The sequence below is a fragment of the Ambystoma mexicanum genome, chromosome 14 (genome assembly GCF_040938575.1).
Source record: "Ambystoma mexicanum isolate Mex_15411 chromosome 14, UKY_AmexF1_1, whole genome shotgun sequence".
Lineage (NCBI taxonomy): Eukaryota > Metazoa > Chordata > Amphibia > Caudata > Ambystomatidae > Ambystoma > Ambystoma mexicanum.
Genome location: NC_090940.1, coordinates 650246975 through 650263609, shown reverse-complemented (window position 1 = coordinate 650263609; position 16635 = coordinate 650246975). Strand labels below are relative to the sequence as shown.

The 16635-nt window shown below is 48.2% G+C and overlaps 1 protein-coding gene across 15 annotated transcripts in view; it reads right to left on the bottom strand.

Annotated features, from left to right (window-relative positions):
* KLC1 (kinesin light chain 1) overlaps positions 1–16635 on the bottom strand; it is a 469931-nt gene that overhangs the window by 387559 nt on the left and 65737 nt on the right. For 3 of the 15 annotated variants that reach the window (XM_069638167.1, XM_069638163.1, XM_069638169.1), the window contains exon 1: positions 15341–15604. The exons of 4 other annotated variants lie outside the window; for them this stretch is intronic. The gene's annotated coding sequence lies outside the window, so the exon portion shown is untranslated. Of the gene's footprint in view, positions 1–15340; positions 15605–16635 lie in introns of those variants that run through there. 8 more of the 15 variants (XM_069638173.1, XM_069638168.1, XM_069638171.1 and 5 more) reach the window with 5 other exon arrangements.

Sequence of the window (16635 nt, the reverse complement as noted above, 5' to 3'; positions counted from 1 at the left end):
AATCAGGATTTTCCATTCTAGGGTATCTTTTTTGCGAGAATGCATGGACTAAAAAACAATGTTGGTTAGTTCACCCACTTACCAACCATTCATAGGGTGCCCATAGATCTAGGCTGGCAGGCTATGCCGGTACATGTTTAGAGACAGTCTGCCGTGCCATTATACATACTCTAGTGTCACCCGGCTTCTTATACACTCTTATGGCGAGGGCTATGGTAGAACTGAACTTCTACCTTCGTGTCAACTCTCGTGGGTCAATCAACCCCTCACTGGTCCTTTGTGGGTAAGCAATAGTTCTGTACTAGAGTCATTCATTGCTACCGCAGTTTCAAGGTTCATACTGCAAAATCGTGTATGTTTGCTTCATAATTCCAATGAGTACTTCAGATGAGCCTCCCTACTAGAATATAATCTGCTCGAGAGGGTCTGATTGCCATCATTTATCAGGTTTGACCGAAAAAACAAAGAGCTTGTTGAACCTAATTACAATCTTATGGGACTCACAGGCTGGTGAACCCAAACATCTCTGGCAAAAGTTCTCCTCTTGCCAATTTATAAAGCCATAAGTATTACTTCCTCACAGTTGTTTCCCCGAACACTGCCACGGGAAGAACTTGAGCTGCTATAAATCAATCAAGACTTTGATAGATGCACCGCTCCCACCCACAGTCTCACAATGTATTTTTCCTGTCTTGGCTCCATAACATTGCAGTTGATGGGCTTTTTGTCCTTAGCATGGATGCCCCAGAAGAACTTCCAGTACAACCACAGTCCGAAATATTAAAAACACAATAACGACATGTTGTGTAAATGCTACATGTGTTCGACACGTTTCTAGCCTTTGTGACAAATCTAGAGGTTTCGTCCCTTCTTTTTGGGGGTGGGGGGGTGAAATACAGCCCCTTTGAGGCTAGGGAGGTGAGCCCGCTAAGCAAAACTCTCTCTAGGGTTTAAGGAAAAGTGGGACCTCACTGTGAACGAGTCCCCTCAATGGGACAAGAAGTCCTATTCCGATAAGGCACTCCCTCTAAGACATTTTCTGCATACATGAGAATCCAAAAAACAGATGTTACATTCAATTGTAGTACTGAAAATAACAAGTGCCTTTGGATGTTTGGCTCAAGACAATCCTGGACTCTACATAAACAGCACGCCAGTTTTGTGTCACGGAGTGAGAATAAAAGTACGATCACCATTGTATGGAGTAGGAGGAGAAGCAATACGTAGAGGTGAACCTCCAACACAGCTGACCCAGCTGTGGCACAGAGAGTGTTCTGAGAAGTGGAGAGACAGCACCGAGATGTGCGTAGTCAACGAGGCCAAAGCCAAGCAGAGCTGACTTTATCTGAAGGTGTGACCATGCAGAGGATGCGGTGGGCCGGTGCCCAGAGCGGAGTAAAGTAGTTTAGAGACGAGGGGACCGGCAAACTCGCTTGTATACACAACGGAACACCAGAAAGCCCTGAAGAACGCCACCGCTAGTGCGCAGGCACCACATCACTCTAGCAAACCCTGCAAACCCTGCGATGGGGAATGTACCCAGGTTGCTCATAGTGGAAGGGGGTTTAGAGACCAGAGAGTGAAAGGAGGAGAAGGAAGGACTACACTAAACTCCTAGCAGGGGAATAATGTCCCAGAGAGAGAGAAGGAAACAAGCAACAATAAGGGATACGGGAGCCCAAGAAACCTGTATATTGCAATCATCCAAATGGCTCACAGAAGCTCCTGAGAACCAAGAGAGGTATATGTGAAGAGGGGTCACCAATATCCCTGGAAAATAAGTGAGACATTGGGACAGAGAAACCCAAGGGAGCCAGAGGGGCCCAATAAAACAAGTGAAGAGCAAATTCAAGGAGAACACTGAGACAACGAAGACATGAACCTAGTAGGGAGTAACCCACGCAAGTGTTGGAGAGGGATTAATGAAGTACTCCACCTACGATGGATGGACATTTGATTTTTCAAGAACCTGAGCCTTTATTTTGGAAACTTAAGATACTTTCGGAACTTTGACAAGAAGGGCAAGAACTGTAGAACCCGGGAGAACTGTTGTCAACCAATAAGCATTGGATCCAAAACCAGGGAGGATCCGTGGAAACCCTGAGTGAGGGGTGAACAACACTAAAGGCAAGACACTCTGCCTAGTTTTCTTTTATGTTTTATCTAAGTGGTAGCGTCAGTTTAGAGGATAGGTTTGGACAGAGGACCATTTTTGTTATTTTGACTATTAACAAGCACCTTTAGTGTAGTTTGTCAGGAAGGGAAATCCCCTTTTAGCATTAGGGATAGTAAGGCGTTTTCTTTTAAATTAAATAAAACCCTTCGATACCATGTCCTCTTGTCCGACCTTCTTCTGGCTTGCCACAGCAAGAACCTTTGCTTTAGATTTCATAGTGTTTATTTGTAGATCATTAACTAGAGGGTACCTTTCCCAACATGCTCAATATCGCTGTAACCCGAAAGATGTTTCAGCCATCAAAGTGACTTCATTAGCATCAATTAGGGTAGTGAAGGAAGTTGAGAACTTCCCTGTGGCAAACCATCAATAAACTCAATAAAGAGACTGTGAAAAGCAATGATGCGAATGCACAGCCCCGCCCCAGGCCGCTCTCAATATGGACCAGTCGCTCCATTTCTGTGCTCCTCATCGCTCATCACCCAAGTCCAATTATCGACATGTAATTTGATGCTGAAAAATACGAGGACACCATTGATTGAAAGCTTGTATTGCGTCTCCCAAAACAGACCTTGGTTTATTCCGTCAAAGGCAGCCAAGTAGCCCCTAAAGGCTACATAAAGATGTTGCCATGGGTGATGAAAGAAGACAAAATTACGATAAGAAACAGGGTGACCCTTTCTAAAAATCCACTTGACAGTCAGGTAATCTATATATCTAAAAGTCAAAGTGTGTGTGTGGCGGGAGTTGTGGTTAAGCGTTGTTCCTTGTACTATTCCACACTGTTTCACCAATCTGCACCAAATTTTGCATAGTAGCCTATTAGAACCCTCCGGACATTACTGGCTACATGACGTTTGGACTACCCACCCCTTTCCCCAGATTTCAGCAAAAGTCAACATTTGTTTGTGGGTTTCAAAGATTTGTTCCTTACATAATAGCACACTCTTTCACCAATCTGTACCAAATGTTGCATAGTTGCCAGTTACGACCCTCCTTACATTATTGACTACATGACATTTGGACACCCACATCCCACTCCCCGATTTCAGCACTCACACGAGTTGGTTGCCTGAAATCGGTAAAACATCAATGTGGTCGTAGAAGGACTGGTCTCGACACCATGAACAAAACTCGAGGTCCAGGCCCTAGGATGCACGGTTTCCACGATATTTGCACCGCAACGAACTGCACCACACCAGGGTGAGGCGACAGGTGGTGAGAGAGCACAGAAGGTCCCAATATGCAGCAGCACACCAACTCTTGCCTCCCCCACCACCCCTTTTCCACGTCTACTCCGGGGTATGTCAGCCAGCCACATGCGCCCATTCTCAGTGCAGTTTACTTCAGGGTGCAAAGCACATCAAGCGAAAATGCGAACCTGAACAGCGATTTACATCATCCGTTCAGAGAATGGGTACTTCTGCTAGTAAGTAGAATATATTTTACTGAAAATGTTCATTCATGAAAAAAGTTTGCATAAAACAGGAAGGGCCACAGTAGGTCCCTTTGTATATACAGGAGGTACCCAAACTCCACTCCCAGGACTCAGGCATACAACACAAGCTTAGACAATCCTTTAATAGGAGAGTAAGTAAATGGCCTCCATTCGCGATCTGTTTGTAGGATATTGTTTGTGGGTGCATCTGGTCTAGTCGCTTTTGAGCATTTGGGATTTCTGGTTAAGTCCTTCACTACGCGGGTAGATATACCCAGTCTGGCATACTAGCACTACGATGTTTTTCCAAGTACAATGTCCACCTCTTTACTAAGATAACCTGCATTTAGCATGCAGATCCTTACCCGTGTTATAATTAACCGTCAGCCAGAATTTGCTGTTGTCATTTTTGGAAGAGAGAGTTTATTTTCTAACCAGGTCCTGAACTTCAGGCCCACTTCTTATCATTCACTGTTCCCTTATGAGCGTTCCCTTACGCGTGTGGCTGACTCATTTGCCTGGTTGACTCATGGTGTTTGTACTTTCCAGGTCCTCTCTATAGAACAGTATTTTTGAAAGAAAAACGTGAACACGTATTCCTAACAACTAGAATGGAAAAGGTATGTGGTTAAGTTGCGGAACAATCTCGAACCCTGGCTTTACCACTAACTGCCTAATCCTGGGTAGTAATGTCATCATTATTTATTTATTTATTAGCATTTATAAAGCGCGCAGCAGCCCTTGGGCATCGTGGCGCAGTTACAGAGGTACTTGCAGGTTACATAGTAGAGCAAGGCTCACAGTGTTTACAGGGTATGCATAACAAGACTTATCTTAGTAAATACAGAGTATGCATAGCAAAAAATCTTAGTTACATGGTCAGAGTGCTGGGACATTCCGCAGGTGGTTGGCAGGGTGTAGTGGTGGTGAGGAGGGCTAGTTGAACAGCGTCGTTTTTAGGTTTTTTTGCGAAAGGTGGACAGGGAGGGTTCCGCTCTGAGTGCATTGGGTAGGGCATTCCAGTGTTAGGGAGCTATGTGTGGGAAGCTGATACCACCCGCGTTTGCTCTCTCGATGGGAGGGAACGCGTGCCTCATCTGAATTCCCTAGAAGGGAATCAGTTCACAATGTCTGTTTGCTATTCTAAAAAACGCCTCGCGTTTGATATTGCTCCATATACATTAATACATTCTGTGAGCATTCACATATTGCAAATCTCAAAGTTATCCATCTCTCGGCACAATCAAGGCAACTTCTTGTAAGGCGACTTCCCACAATGCTCCCCGCGTAACAGAGAGGAAGGTCACTTCCTGCGCTGTAACTTTCTGTGATGTCACTACATTTGGAAATGAGGCAGCCTGCAGGTGTTTAGCATCACCGGGCCTCAACCAATCCCAGAGCAGGCCCGGATTATGGTTGGGCTTCAGCTGTTGCAGCTGAACGCCTGTGGATTTTATGTATAGTTGTAATCCACCCTCCTCCCCCCACTCCTCAATACGTACGGTTTCATGTGTCTACCTATCAAACGCTCTGTCTTGCCGTAAGCACTCCGAAGATGGCATCTAGAAGTTATTTGGCTGGTAAACCGCAAAACTGAAGGCCTGGGGTTCTAATCCCAGTATCTACCCTTGATCAAAAATGCTTTGATCCCGGGCAAACCACTTGATCTCCCTAGAACATAAATCGTAGGTATGCGGCAGGTACTTGCAATATATGTAAATCCTACTGCGGTTCATTGCTGGTACTATGTCCCATCCTGCTTTATAACCCCACACTACACGGTCCTCTGTGTAGCATTGCATGCTCGCGATGGTCTTGCTACAGAGGATGGTCTCTAGGCGACCTTTTCTGCTGATTCTTGGGGTTTACGTAATCTGTAGCACTATATAAAAAATAAAACTGAGCAGCGCTGTTAGCTCTCTCTAGTCCATAGTCTGACAATTCTGAACATGACGTGTTGCACCGGAAGGCCAGTCTGCCTCATCCGTGACCAAGAAACGACTGGGGACTTTCTGGCGGAATCAGCTTGTTTCCTTACCATGTGACAGCCACTTCCTCAAAATTAAGTTCCTTCTCTCTAAATAAATGACTTAGGTCTATGCAAACTGAATATCAGATGTCTACCCTCGACACCAGTCCCTGCGTGATTTCCCAAAAGACCTTCTTCAGGACCATTGGCACCTCCCTCACTGCTTTAACACCCAGATCCGGTGCAAGAAGCCGAACATGCCAGCATTTGTGGCACCCAACCGACAGGGGCACTTGCCCACGGTCTCATATATGTTAGGGGGCGGGTATTAAAAAAAAACACTTTTTTTGCAAATTATTTTTGGGGTGCGAAAAAGACTATCATTGTGTGGCTAGTGTAGTGTTAGCAGAAACGAACTATGGCTTGGAGAATTGTACTGCTGTACTAGGAAACAAAAGTACGTTGAAATAGAAATGTCTAGTGTGCACATGCCGTTTCAAAAGCATGAATTAGTTCACAAAATTACAACAAAGCACCTTCGGGTGCGTTAAAACTTAAACTGACACAGGAAATGGGATATGCAGCGATTGCTACAAAAAAAACATCTCAACATGTTGTCACTGTCACTTGTGACGGGAATAAAGGGCTGGTGTGAGGCAGATAGGGGCGTGGGTCAGAGTGGGGGCACTAGCAAGGATTGGGGTATAGAAATAAGCGATATTTACCTATCCTGCTGCTGAAGCGAGGCGTAACATGGTGGGGCGATTGTCGTCCAAGAGGCTATTTATAATTGTTTTTTTTAAAAAACGCGTTTGAACTAGAAGCTTTTCAAACAATGAAAACGCGCATCCACGTTAAGTGGATCGTTTCGATGAATTGCAGCCGATGAAAAAGTCGCGGTGTCATTGCTAGCAATTAAATCTCAGCGATGGAATCACGCAAAACAGGAAAAACAAGAGGGTGCTCGTGCCATGGAGCCGCCTGCGAATGTCTGGGCTCCCTGCTGACTCTGGCAAGTAGGTAACACCTCACCACCGTACAACTAGGAAGCATACATGGCATAGTAAGTAACACCTCACAGCCATACAACTAGGAAGCATAAAGGCATAGTAACACCTCACAGCCGTACAACTAGGAAGCATACATGGCATAGTAAGTAACACCTCACAGCCATACAACTAGGAAGCATAAAGGCATAGTAACACCTCACAGCCGTACAACTAGGAAGCATAAAAGGCATCGTAAGTAAAACCTCACAGCAATACAACTAGGAAGCATAAAGGCATAGTAAGTAACACCTCACAGCCGTACAACTAGGAAGCATAAAGGCATAGTAAGTAACACCTCACAGCCATACAACTAGGAAGCATAAAGGCATAGTAACACCTCACAGCCGTACAACTAGGAAGCATAAAAGGCATCGTAAGTAAAACCTCACAGCAATACAACTAGGAAGCATAAAGGCATAGTAAGTAACACCTCACAGCCGTACAAATAGGAAGCATACATGGCATAGTAAGTAACACCTCACAGCCATACAACTAGGAAGCATAAAGGCATAGTAAGTAACACCTCACAGCCGTACAACTAGGAAGCATACATGGCATAGTAAGTAACACCTCACAGCCATACAACTAGGAAGCATAAAGGTATAGTAACACCTCACAGCCATACAACACCTCACCACCGTACAACTAGGAAGCATACATGGCATAGTAAGTAACACCTCACAGCCATACAACTAGGAAGCATAAAGGCATAATAACACCTCACAGCCGTACAACTAGGAAGCATAAAGGCATAGTAAGTAACACCTCACCACCGTACAACTAGGAAGCATACATGGCATAGTAAGTAACACCTCACAGCCATACAACTAGGAAGCATAAAGGCATAGTAACACCTCACAGCCGTACAACTAGGAAGCATAAAAGGCATCGTAAGTAAAACCTCACAGCCGTACAACTAGGAAGCATAAAGGCATAGTAACACCTCACAGCCGTACAACTAGGAAGCATAAAAGGCATCGTAAGTAAAACCTCACAGCCATACAACTAGGAAGCATAAAGGCATAGTAAGTAACACCTCACAGCCGTACAACTAGGAAGCATGAAAGGCATCGTAAGTAACACCTCACAGCCGTACAACTAGGAAGCATAAAGGCATAGTAACACCTCACAGCCGTACAACTAGGAAGCATAAAAGGCATCGTAAGTAACACCTCACAGCCATACAACTAGGAAGCATACATGGCATAGTAAGTAGCACCTCACAGCCATACAACTAGGAAGCATAAAGGTATAGTAACACCTCACAGCCATACAACACCTCACCACCGTACAACTAGGAAGCATACATGGCATAGTAAGTAACACCTCACAGCCATACAACTAGGAAGCATAAAGGTATAGTAACACCTCACAGCCATACAACACTCACCACCGTACAACTAGGAAGCATACATGGCATAGTAAGTAACACCTCGCAGCCATACAACTAGGAAGCATAAAGGCATAGTAACACCTCACAGCCGTACAACTAGGAAGCATAAAAGGCATCGTAAGTAAAACCTCACAGCCATACAACTAGGAAGCATAAAGGCATAGTAAGTAACACCTCACAGCCGTACAACTAGGAAGCATAAAAGGCATAGTAAGTAACACCTCACAGCCATACAACTAGGAAGCATAAAGGTATAGTTACACCTCACAGCCATCCAACACCTCACCACCGTACAACTAGGAAGCATAAAGGCATAGTAAGTAACACCTCGCAGCCATACAACTAGGAAGCATAAAGGAATATTAATTAACACCTCACAGCCATACAACTAGGAAGCATAAAAGGAATATTAAGTAACACCTCACAGCCATACAACACCTCACCACCGTACAACTAGGAAGCATAAAGGTATAGTAAGTAACACCTCACAGCCGTACAACTAGGAAGCATAAAGGCATAGTAAGTAACACCTCACAGCCGTACAACTAGGAAGCATAAAAGGCATATTAAGTAACACCTCACAGCCATACAACTAGGAAGCATAAAAGGCATAGTAAGTAACACCTCACAGCCATACAACTAGGAAGCATAAAGGTATAGTAACACCTCACAGCCATACAACACTCACCACCGTACAACTAGGAAGCATACAAGGCATAGTAACACCTCACAGCCATACAACTAGGAAGCATAAAGGTATAGTAACACCTCACAGCCATACAACACTCACCACCGTACAACTAGGAAGCATACAAGGCATAGTAAGTAACACCTCACAGCCATACAACTAGGAAGCATAAAAGGCATCGTAAGTAACACCTCACAGCCATACAACTAGGAAGCATAAAGGTATAGTTACACCTCACAGCCATCCAACACCTCACCACCGTACAACTAGGAAGCATAAAAGCATAGTAAGTAACACCTCGCAGCCATACAACTAGGAAGCATAAAGGAATATTAATTAACACCTCACAGCCATACAACTAGGAAGCATAAAAGGAATATTAAGTAACACCTCACAGCCATACAACACCTCACCACCGTACAACTAGGAAGCATAAAGGTATAGTAAGTAACACCTCACAGCCGTACAACTAGGAAGCATAAAGGCATAGTAAGTAACACCTCACAGCCGTACAACTAGGAAGCATAAAAGGCATATTAAGTAACACCTCACAGCCATACAACTAGGAAGCATAAAAGGCATAGTAAGTAACACCTCACAGCCATACAACTAGGAAGCATAAAAGGCATAGTAAGTAACACCTCACAGCCATACAACTAGGAAGCATAAAGGTATAGTAACACCTCACAGCCATACAACTAGGAAGCATAAAGGCATAGTAACACCTCACAGCCGTACAACTAGGAAGCATACAAGGCATAGTAAGTAACACCTCACAGCCATACAACTAGGAAGCATAAAGGCATAGTAAGTAACACCTCACAGCCATACAACTAGGAAGCATAAAGGTATAGTAACACCTCACAGCCATCCAACACTCACCACCGTACAACTAGGAAGCATACAAGGCATAGTAAGTAACACCTCACAGCCATACAACTAGGAAGCATAAAGGCATAGTAAGTAACACCTCACAGCCGTACAACTAGGAAGCATAAAGGCATAGTAAGTAACACCTCGCAGCCATACAACTAGGAAGCATAAAGGAATATTAAGTAACACCTCACAGCCATACAACTAGGAAGCATAAAAGGAATATTAAGTAACACCTCACAGCCATACAACACCTCACCACCGTACAACTAGGAAGCATAAAGGTATAGTAAGTAACACCTCACAGCCGTACAACTAGGAAGCATAAAGGCATAGTAAGTAACACCTCACAGCCGTACAACTAGGAAGCATAAAAGGCATATTAAGTAACACCTCGCAGCCATACAACTAGGAAGCATAAAAGGCATAGTAAGTAACACCTCACAGCCGTACAACTAGGAAGCATAAAAGGCATAGTAAGTAACACCTCACAGCCGTACAACTAGGAAGCATAAAAGGAATATTAAGTAACACCTCACAGCCATACAACACCTCACCACCGTACAACTAGGAAGCATAAAAGCATAGTAAGTAACACCTCACAGCCGTACAACTAGGAAGCATAAAAGGCATAGTAAGTAACACCTCACAGCCGTACAACTAGGAAGCATAAAGGTATAGTAACACCTCACAGCCATACAACACCTCACCACCGTACAACTAGGAAGCATAAAGGTATAGTAACACCTCACAGCCGTACAATGAGGAAGCATAAAGGCATAGTAAGTAACACCTCACAGCCGTACAACTAGGAAGCATAAAGGCATAGTAAGTAACACCTCTCAGCCGTACATCTAGGAAGCATAAAGGCATAGTAAGGAACACCTCACAGCCGTACAACTAGGAAGCATACAAGGCATAGTAAGTAACACCTCACAGCTGTACACAAGGCATAGTAAGTAACACCTCACAGCCGTACAACTAGGAAGCATAAAGTCATAGTAAGTAACACCTCACAGCCGTACAACTAGGAAGCATAAAGGCATAGTAGGTAATACCTCACAGCCGTACAACTAGGAAGCATAAAGGTATAGTAACACCTCATCACTGTACAACTAGGAAGCATAAAGGCATAGTAACACCTCACCACTGTACAACTAGGAAGCATAAAGGCATAGTAAGTAACACCTCACAGCCATACAACTAGGAAGCATAAAGGCATAGTAAGTAACACCTCACAGCCGTACAACTAGGAAGCATAAAGGCATAGTAGTTAACACCTCACAACCGTACAACTAGGAAGCATAAAGGTATAGTAACACCTCACCACTGTACAACTAGGAAGCATAAAGGCATAGTAAGTAACACCTCACCACCGTACAACTAGGAAGCATAAAGGTATAGTAAGTAACACCTCACAGCCGTACAACTAGGAAGCATACAAGGCATAGTAAGTAACACCTCACAGCTGTACAACTGGGAAGCATAAAGGCATAGAAGGTAACACCTCACAGCCGTACAACTAGGAAGCATAAAGGCATAGTAAGTAAACCTCACAGCCGTACAACTAGGAAGCACAAAGGTATAGTAAGTAACACCTCACAGCCGTACAACTAGGAAGCATAAAGGCATAGTAGTTAACACCTCACAACCGTACAACTAGGAAGCATAAAGGTATAGTAACACCTCACCACTGTACAACTAGGAAGCATAAAGGCATAGTAAGTAACACCTCACCACCGTACAACTAGGAAGCATAAAGGTATAGTAAGTAACACCTCACAGCCATACAACTAGGAAGCATAAAGGCATAGTAACACCTCACAGCCATACAACTAGGAAGCATACAAGGCATAGTAAGGAAATACCTCACCGCCGTACAACTAGGAAGCATACAAGGCATAGTAAGTAACACCTCACCACCGTACAACTAGGAAGCATAAAGGCATAGTAAGTAACACCTCACAGCCGTACAACTAGGAAGCATACAAGGCATAGTAAGGAAATACCTCACCGCCGTACAACTAGGAAGCATACAAGGCATAGTAAGTAACACCTCACAGCTGTACAACTGGGAAGCATAAAGGCATAGAAGGTAACACCTCACAGCCGTACAACTAGGAAGCATAAAGGCATAGTAAGTAAACCTCACAGCCGTACAACTAGGAAGCACAAAGGTATAGTAAGTAACACCTCACCACCGTACAACTAGGAAGCATAAAAGCATAGTAAGTAACACCTCACAGCCGTACAACTAGGAAGCATACAAGGCATAGTAGCACCTCACCACCGTACAACTAGGAAGCATAAAGGCATAGTAAGTAACACCTCACAGATGTACAACTAGGAAGCATAAAGGCATAGTAAATAAAACCTCACCTCTGTACAACTAGGAAGCATACAAGGCATAGTAGGTAACAGCTCACAGCCGTACAACTAGGAAGCATAAAAGTATAGTAAGTAACACCCCTCAGCCGTACAACTAGGAAGCATAAAGGCATAGCAAGTAACAGCTCACAGCCGTACAACTAGGAGGCATACAAGGCATCAAAGGCAAGAGGGTGGCAGCTTATAACAAATCAGTCTGGCCGTAAGAATAAACACCCACTTACCGACACAATACACACATGCATTAGCCAAACATTAAGAGATTTCTGTACAAGTCCACACTCCCCAGGCCGCATGCCCACGGCTCGCCCGAGAGAAAGGACAGGCCCTCGGAAGTGACCCTCTTAGTTTCATGCACCAGAGGGTGGTGGGGGTGAGAGCTGAGGATATTCGGTATTTCCGAGCAGTGTCATCCCCAAGGAGTCTGCCCCCTCCCCATCGTCTAAACACAGTTGGCATGGAGCGCATGTGTGGATAGAAAACGAATGGGAGTATTTCGGTTAAAAACAAAATAAACACAAGGGTGTGAACCGCAGCGGTTGTTCGGTGCCATTATTTCTGAACTGGAACTATTACCGCCGCCCCATGATAGAGCCCTTTGTATATGGGCACCAACACCTTTTTTGAGCTGCGGAGGGGGGGGGGGGGGGAGAGAGGGGCCGCGGACCTCTCTAATGACTCCCAGAAGCGGATCCGGCGAACAATGAGCCGCACTCGTGCACAGCGAGACTGGCAGGAAGCTGGAAGCAGACCGGCACCCCCTCCCAGCAGTCAGAGCAACAGCCCGGGCCCAGAACATCTGGAACCCCCAAACACCGCCTCTGCAAGCAGGAGGTGGAGTGGCGTCAGCAGGGGCCAGACTCCCACCCACATGGGACCCCGAGAACACCATCACAAATAATCTCCCCACCCACACCACCACCAAAATAAACACAGCTGCCTCCGCCCACACACCCCATCACCGCAGAGAACGCCTCACGCCGTCATACCTAACCCCCCACTATCACAGTGATCACCCAATCCCTTGAGTGTCCACAACCAAAAGGGCAGAGTCGCAGGGAGCAGTTCATATACTGGCCATGCACAGCCCAGGCCATCCCACCGCATCTACAGAAGAACACACAGAAAGGACCCAGCATGATGTGATGCAATGTGTGCACAGCACATGCATGCACCGATCCCATTATCCAGCAGAATAGCAGGCTACGCCCACATGGGCCAGCCTTGAGATAGGAGGAACACAACATGTGCACGTGAACACGCCAAGGAGATCCAAAGCGAGATTCCACGCTCTACATTGTGGTGTGCATTCATTGTGTACACGCGCTTGCCATCTGTGGCAACGCCTATCGCCCGCGCACACACAGACAGACCACGGCCCGGAAGGCCACTGCCTGTGCACTCAGAGTCAGACCCCAGTTCTGCATAAAGGCCAGATTTCGGGAACGATGCCAAGCAAGGAGCAGACACAGTGCAAAGCGGATGCGACCCCATTACGCACAAAGGCCGTGCGTGCAAGGGAACACATATCCCTATACCACAAGTTATATGCCGCCGACACAGATCCTCATGGTGCCAAACAGATTCAAATGGGGGCGCGAAGGTCCTTGTGGTCACTACACGCATGTGCCCTAGAAGAGAAAGGCGGATACTAACGAGCCTGAGCAAACGCACATCCTTAAGGCCGAACACAGAGCTGTCAGATCCGATGGATGCCTGTGTAACCAGACACCGACCTCCGGCCACGTCTGTCACATCCCACGGAAGACAAGTAAACATAGGTCGCTCAAATACTGTGGGTGTCTATATAGCACAGATATACAGCATCCCAACGATGTCAACTAAATAGACAGATATCTCGGATACTGGGGATACCATGCAAGCCTTTCAGGCCGGGAGGATAGCTCAGGTGCAACGTGTTTATCTTGGAAGCAAGGCAACGCATAGCAACACAGGTTGGAAACCCGGGTTCGCGGTTAGAAACTGGTCCGCGGTATTGAGCGCGTTATAAAAGAACAATTATAATGTATGCAAGCAGACACAGACATATTGGAGGCCACGGATGCCTATGTAAACCGTGACCTCTAGCACCTATGTATATCCCATCCTGTAAGATCCCATACATATGTAAACATGCACAGCCCTTCGGGATCCCATAAACAGGCGTTCAGGATGCCATGTGTGCATATGTAAACATGCACAGCCCTTCGGGATCCCATGCACAGGGATTCAGGATGCCATGCTTGCATATGTAAACATGCATCCCATGCACAGGCATTCAGGATGCCATGCGTGCATATGTAAACATGCACAGCCCTTTGGGATCCCATGCACAGGGATTCAGGATGCCATGCTTGCATATGTAAACATGCACAGCCCTTTGGGATCCCATGCACAGGGATTCAGGATGCCATCCTTGCATATGTAAACATGCACAGCCCTTCGGGATCCCATGCACAGGCGTTCAGGAAGCCATGCGTGCATATGTAAACATGCACATCCCTTCGGGATCCCATGCACAGGCATTCAGGATGCCATGCTTGCATATGTAAACATGCATCCCATGCACAGGCATTCAGGATGCCATCCTTGCATATGTAAACATGCACAGCCCTTCGGGATCCCATGCACAGGCGTTCAGGAAGCCATGCGTGCATATGTAAACATGCACATCCCTTCGGGATCCCATGCACAGGCATTCAGGATGCCATGCTTGCATATGTAAACATGCATCCCATGCACAGGCATTCAGGATGCCATGCGTGCATATGTAAACATGCACAGCCCTTTGGGATCCCATGCACAGGGATTCAGGATGCCATGCGTGCATATGTGAACATGCACAGCCCTTTGGGATCCCCTGCACAGGCTTTCAGGATGCCGTGCAAGCATATGTAAACATGCACAGCCCTTCGGGATCCCACGCATTTACTTGACTGATTCATATAAATATAGTCCTGGAGTGGCTGAAAGGGTAAACTCGATGGTGACAGCACTCCTGTCCATCTACCCACGGCCTCGGGAAGGCAGGGGAAAATAGCAGGCAGACCCTCACCAACTCAACGACCCCAGAGTCCTATGATTAGAAGCACGCAGGCTGACACATGGCTTGCATCACACACAGGAGCACGCCAGCCAGTGTGGGCACTGGGTGCACATGGGCATAGGCAGATCGCCTGCAGGGCCCTGGGAGCGCACACTGATTCCCCTGAGCACTCCCGGGTCCCCATGGCGACAGATGCCTGCAGTACACACAGCCTCCCCCCCCCCCAGGGTGATGGGCGCCCGGGGCCACGCGCGGGCAGCACACCCCCCCCCCAACCCCCGTCCTCACTCACCCGGCCCCTCCCGGGGAGCGTGACTCACCGTGCTGCCGCCCAGCGCCTCCCCTGCCGGGCTATGCCGGGGCCACCGCCTCCGGAGCTGGTGCCGTCGCCGCTGCTCTTGCTGCCGCCCGCGGGCCCCTCACATCCCGCCGCGGCCTCCTCCTCCTCCTCGGGCGGTGCGGCGGCGCTCAGGGACGCGGTGTGTGCAAGCGCATCCCCCCCAGCCCGGAGACTCCCTCGCCGCCTCCTCCTCAGCTGCTGCTGCTGCCGACACCGAAGATGGCGTGTCCTCCGCCTCCCTGCCTGCCCACAATGCCCCGCTCCATGATGTCATCTGCCCGGCCTTCCAGGGAGCGAGCGAGCGAGCGAGCAGGGAGGAGGGAGGGACAGCTGTCAGAGGCCGGCCTGTCAACAAGAGCACGCCGCGCACAGGCCTAGGCCTACCCCAGACCCAGGACCCGGCCTACCCCAGACCCAGGCCTATCCCCGGGCCTCCAGGGAGGGAGGGAGGGAGGGAGGGAGGGAGGGAGGGAGGGACAGCTGTCAGAGGCCGGCCGGCCTGTCAACAAGAGCACGCCGCGCACAGGCCCAGGAGGGCCCAGGGCCCGGCCTACCACCAGGACAGGCTGGCTTGGGAAGGAGGGACAGCAGTCAGGGGCCGGCCTGTCAACAAGCAACCGCAGACAGGAATCTAGGACAGGCCCAGGGCCCGGCCTACCCCCCGGACAGGCTGGCCTGGGAAGGAGGAGGCCCAGAGGCCGGCCTGTCAACAAGAGCACGCGGCGGACAGGCCCAGGAGGGCCCAGGGCCCGGCCTACCACCAGGACAGGCTGGCTTGGGAAGGAGGGACAGCAGTCAGGGGCCGGCCTGTCAACAAGCAACCGCAGACAGGAATCTAGGACAGGCCCAGGGCCCGGCCTACCTCCCGGGAAGGCTGGCCTAGGAAGGAGGGGGGCCAGTGGCCGGCCTACCAACAGGCCCAGTGCCTGGCCTACCCCCCGGACAGGCTGGCCTGGGAAGGAGGAGGCCCAGAGGCCGGCCTGTCAACAAGAGCACGCGGCGGACAGGCCCAGGAGGGCCCAGGGCCCGGCCTACCACCAGGACAGGCTGGCTTGGGAAGGAGGGACAGCAGTCAGGGGCCGGCCTGTCAACAAGCAGCCGCAGACAGGAATCTAGGACAGGCCCAGGGCCCGGCCTACCCCCCGGACAGGCTGGCCTGGGAAGGAGGAGGCCCAGAGGCCGGCCTGTCAACAAGAGCACGCGGCGGACAGGCCCAGGAGGGCCCAGGGCCCGGCCTACCACCAGGACAGGCTGGCTTGGGAAGGAGGGACAGCA